Below are 6,065 nucleotides of genomic sequence, written 5' to 3'. Positions count from 1 at the left end.
CACAGAATTCCCTTTATACCTGAATCTACAGAGTTCCCCTTTTACATATGAACTCGCAGAGTTCCCTTTCACTGTAAGGGGGGACTCTGCAGACTTTGATGTAAGGGAGAACTCTGGGGACTCTGACATAAGGGATGCTCTGGGAACTCTGATTTAAGAGGGAACACTGAAAACTCTGATGTAAGGGGGAACACTGCGGACTCTGATGTAAGGGGGAACACTGCGGCCTCTGGTGTAAAGGGGAACTCTGATGTAAGGGGTGCTCTGAGAACCCTGATTAAGCTTACTATACTCACTCAGTGGCAGGAGAGAGAAGGGGGGAGACTTCATTCACAGACAGGAATGGATGGTGAGCTCAGTCACCCCTTGGCAGTCAGCACCTCTCATCCAGATGTATCTGCGACTGCTGGGCTTCACATTTCCTGACTCCACTTTCCTTTTTTTGAGGAACAGCGCCGGGGATTGGATTGTGGGCAGACACAAAGGGGTAGGGGGCAGAAGAGGAGCAGATTGAGCCCTCTCTCCTCTCCCGCCAGTGGGGGGGGGGGGGTAGGGGTGGAGAAGGGGGATTGTTAGTGCTGGCTTTAGGAAGTGGGAAAGAGTATAACAGACACTCTTGGCTTAGACAACAGCAGCCAGCAACCCTGCTGGGAAGCCATAGTCCAGTCTGAATAATGTGTCCAGGTTTCTGGCGGTCTGAAACCCAAACACATGATCCAGAGTCCTGGGCAGGTGGCAACCCTAGAGCTAAATAACAGCCACACCCCTCATCACAAGTGGTGTGAACGAGGTCTTAAAATCCACTAATACACTGTCTCACCCTGCTCTGCACATGCTAAGTTGTCCTCTAATTTTAGGTATTTTTAGGCACCTGCTGAGTTTGTAGAGGCCGATCTGCAGACAGCAGCATTAAACCCTCCTATCCTTTACAGCTAAGGAAGCTGCTTCTGTTTTATCTGTAACTGCCATGGTGCTGTACACAGTTGTGGCTTGTGGTCATATTTTTTGGAGGTTGCAAACAGTGAACTGGCCAGCCCCCCCCCCCCCCCTCGTTGGGTCGGTAGGCCAGTGTGCTTATCCCACCCATGGCAGCAATCACAGGAGGCTTCCCTGACTCTCCTTCTCTGAGCATCACAAGCAGCTTCTCCTTCCCCTGCTTAGCTGCTTCTGTCTCCTTCCTCCTCCTCGGTGGCTAATCAGCGCGCTTCTCCTTTCGGCCAATCGAGAAATGAGTCTCAGACCTGTGCTTCCTGATTTGCGAAAAGGGGATTCAGTGTAAGAATAGGGAATATTCATTTGCTATTCTCACACACCTGGGTGGTCTCAGAGAGCATTTTCAGCGCCTCAAGCCCACCATATTTTGAAGCCTATTAGAGCCTCTAATCAGTGCTTAAAAAAACCACCTGCCCCACATTGGAATCCATGCGCCCGGCGTCCTCAAAGGGGCCGGATGCATGGATAGGGGAGTGGCGGCGATGGACAGGGGAGGTGGCGCTCATGCGCCCTTAATGGACCTGTCTTCACATCTGATCAGTTCTGACAAGAGCCATTTGATAGCTTGGTTGATGGTAAAAGCAAATGAGAGTAATCCTGCATTCCAGTAATGTAACTGTTTTTAGAAACCGTTAAATCAACAGGTTTAGTTCTGCTTTATGACTTACTGCTGTTCAGGGGCTCTGGGCTTCAGTAAATGGCAGCCTCCAGCAAGAAGAAACAGGAGCAATGCTGGAGGCAATTTACAGCACCATCTAATTTTGGTAGCATACTTATTAATGTGTTCCTTGCTAAAAGAGCATTGTTTTTATGTTGTTATGGGTAAAGTTCCTCTTTAAAGTGCATGTAAACCCTCACATATACTCAGTGAAGTGAACAGCCTCAGATGATACACAGGGATGAAACTAAGTTCCCTATATAAGTTTTACATATATATCTGCTTCTTCATCTGTATATACTGTTTAGAAAGTTCAGATTGTGTTAGGAGATTTTCTCTTCCTGGTTAGCACTACAGTGAAGCCTGGGTATACAGCCAAGACAGCTGATTGGTAAAAAGGCACACACCCCCTCTCCTCATAGGTAGAGACTTTCAGCTCTGTTTGTTGAATAGTTCAGGGCTCTGCTAATCTATTTATAGCATCCTCCCCAACACAAAATTCTGCTGCTTCTATCATATGTGACAGAGAACTTGTCAGGAGTTATCAGTTATTTTTTTTTCTCCCTCGATTCTGGCTGCGGCCATGGAGGATGTGGGCAGCTGAAGTCGGCTTGGCTTCATTTCCGGGTTTTTGTGCAGCTACCTACCCAGCATTCACCTCCTGATCTCGTGCTTGAGCAGTGCCGGCACGGTATTCCAGTAGATGCTTCCATTGGGCTCTTCTTCAAAAATGATGCTGATTGAGTCAGTTCTGGTCAGGAAATCTCACGATAATACCCACATTTGATGCCCGAAGACTCCTGAGATTGATGACATAGATATCCAAAGAGTCAACGGGCCAGGCTAATGATGTAGTTGCCTAGACAGCCTTGACCAGAGGTCAAGGGGAAGACTATTGAAAAAAGATACTTTCTTTAGAAATTTCAAGATATAGCTATCCAAACATTACAGCACTATGGATGGAAATTACAATGAGGCTAATTATTAAAAATGAGTGGAACTCTGCTTTAAGCTAATTAGGGTTTTAAGCAAAATGAGCAAAGATGGAGAACTTTGAAGGACAACCCAAGAAACTGTTGTGTGTTCTACACACAACTCCCTAGCAATCTAGGCACCTCGGTTTTCCATATTGGCCAAGCTGTCTTGCAACACAGTTGGGCTAAACCTGGCTAAATTGGTCGGTTTACTCTCCTTCTTCTCTAGTTATAAATAGAACTGCTAAACATCCTAAGGACCTGTGGGCATTAAGTAAACCTCTGCTGGATTTTCTTATAGCATAATGAACACAATAGCATACTTTAGCAGCTTGTTACCAAAGGGAAAGAGAGAGGAGGTGGAAAAAAAGTGCATATTTTAAAAAGCAATAGTTTGTAACAAAAGGGGGTGTTGCAGATACAGACTGAATATTGATTAGTGGCTGTTGGCTGCTGAGCATTGCGATTTTACTGTTCCCATTTAGAAGAAACTAGGGTGACAATATGCCTTTTTTAAAGGGAATTATTTCCTGCCTGTCAGCAATGGAAAAAAGGGGCTTTATCTCTCAGACAAATCCTTTTCCGATCTTGTAGCGGCTGTTCTGCAGAGAGTTTAGCATTCAGATTGTTATAAGATAGGGGATCTTGGGTGGGTTTTTCAGCCCTTAATCCCCAAACATCTGTTGAGGTTTTTCACCAATATACCTCCGGATACAATATAAGTGACAGATTTTTAAATGGAAAGCCCATTCACTCTGAGCAGATAGCATGCTCATTTCTTTATTTAAGGCTGAAACTAAAGGCAGATATATAAAGAACACCAATTTATCCAGATATATGCACCTAAAACTCATTTAAGATTAGCCTCCTGTATTTGGCCAGTAGGCAGCACTCAGACTGCACTCAGCACTCAGACTGGGAGAGGGAGAGAAGGTCTCTGTCACTTACAGGTAACATCCTTGAAGGAGGACAAAGATAACAGAATGAGCTGATCAGAGCGTTGCTGCTGCTTTACCAATTCTCAATCTCAAACTGGGGTGGGTCTTGGAGAGGGCTACATTTCTAAAATTCAAGGTCCAGAACCTAGCTGTGCTGTATGGAAAGGGCAAATGGATCACAAAAGTAACTCAACAGAAAGTGCTTGGCTGGTCAAGTAGTTCACTCATATGTATTGATGATTCATGTCAACTCTATCTGGGGTTCAACTATAAATAATGTATTATTTATCCGAACTGAGCATGTAAATGATATACATAATAGACATACATTACACATTCACAAAGATTTATATATATATATATATATATATATATATATATATATATATATATATATATATATATATATATATATATATATATATATATATATTTATTTATTTATATCCCACTCTTTATATATATATATATATATATATATATATATATATATATATCTATATTTATATATATAATATATATATTTTTTTTTACACATGTACACATCTGAGATATATGTTTGGAAAAAAAGAAAGGTGAACTATGAACTTAACATTGTTCAGCTCTGCGGATCTTCCAGATCTTCCTCTGCAGTGCTGAAGTGCCAGGCAGGTCATCAAGGACCCTGAATGAAATGACACAAACATGCCTTCTGTCTATTTTGATTGGTTAAAACATAGCACGCCTATGTGCTTTAGTACTAGAGACCGTCAAATTATTAGTAGTTTACCAAGTTGACTGTACAGCAGGAATGATGGGTTGTCAGGCAGTAAAGGTCTAAAAGGCTTATTCTAGACATTCTAATGCAGTAGTCTCCAAACGATGGCCCTCGAGCTGATTGTGGCCCTTTGCTTGCCTTTATCTAGCCCTTGGGACACTATATTTCTCATACTGATACAAGGCACTATTCCGCCCACTGACGCCGACAATGTGGTACTATTCCTCTCACTGAAACGAATGATGAGTAACTATTCCTCCCACTGACACCAATGATGAGTAACTATTCCTCCCACTGGCACCAATGATGAGTAACTATTCCTCCCACTGGCACCAAAGATGGGACACTATTCTTCTCACTGACACTATCAGTGGGGGCAAATCCATTTTCTTGGGGGAAAGGAGGAGAGGTAATCAGGCAGTCGACTGTCCCACTTACCTAAAAAAGTGCTTGGTAGAGACGGGTAGGGATGTTAGCATTTGTGCCAACATTCTCACCCATGGCTGGCCTAGGACTCAGTGGATGTTACACATTGCTACCTATTAGGTATAATCATTTATTTTATGAGGTGCACTAAAGGTGATACCATGATGGTTGGCTGCCATAGTCATTAATTCCACATTTCTTAAATATATTTTTGTTACATGGGTGGATTGCAATTGGCTAAATCACCAACCAGCTTTTGATGCCTTCCAGGGATTGTAGTGTCAAGATGTCCCCAAATGGAACTCCGATTTCTGATCTCTCACACTGAAGCAAAAGTCTTCCTGTTGCATTTTCCATATTCTGTAAAATAATAAAAAAATGCTCCAATAGAGACCTGCTCATAATTGCCTTAAAAATATCTATATATTTACGTACAGCTTGACTGTCAGCTACCACCAAAAACTGAATTGCTGTATCAGACTAAGGTAGTGTGACCCTTTACATAAATATTCAGTTGCCACCAATGTCTACAGCAGCCTTTCTCAACCTTTTCAACACCCATGAGGAACCCATGAAATAACTTTCTGGTTTCAGGGAACCCCTGCTAATACTTATTTTATCTACAACTCATGATAGTGTGATGGTCAGTGGGAAGAATGCTCCTTACAGAAAATATCAGTGGTATCGGTGGGAATTTATCAGAGAAGCAGAAATTGTTCATTGCTCAAGGAACCACTGCAATCTCTGGAGGAACCTTAGGCTTCCATGGAACCTCCTCTACAGTAACCATTTTCCTTAAAGTGGAGTTCCAGGCAAAAATTTTACTCCATTTGAATCAAAAGCATGCATTTTTGGTATGTTTTCTTCGGGACCTTCGTCCCATGGCACCGCAGTGAGGTATGTCACTTCCGCAATTTTTTTTTTGTATCCTTCTCCTTCCCGTCGCCTTCTGTGACCTGTGTCCCAGAAGACGACGGGACCATTTAGAAAGCGCCATGCGTCTCGTGCATGCGCAGTAGGATCAGGCTGTGTGGCCGCAAGGCTTCACTTTCTGTTTCTCTTAGTAAGGATGCCAGTACCTGCACCCCAAGCCGATGTATGGGTTGGCTTTGGGTGTTGACATCGCAGGCTCCCTGGACAGGTAAGTGTGCTTATATTAAAAGTCAGCAGCTACAGTATTTGTAGCTGCTGACTTTTTAATTTTTTTTCACCCAGGCTGGAACTCCATTTTAACACACCTATAGGTCTACATACATAACAAAATAAGTCACAGGTACTTGTAGCCAGAAAACTTTACATAAGTAGTTTAATGCCGTGTA

This window comes from Lithobates pipiens, unplaced genomic scaffold, assembly GCF_037356315.1.
Source record: "Lithobates pipiens isolate NorthernLeopardFrog02 unplaced genomic scaffold, aLitPip1_a1.2 Scaffold_28, whole genome shotgun sequence".
Taxonomy (NCBI): Eukaryota; Metazoa; Chordata; class Amphibia; order Anura; family Ranidae; genus Lithobates; species Lithobates pipiens.
The sequence above is the reverse complement of the archived record's forward strand: the minus strand, read 5'-3'. Positions refer to the sequence as shown.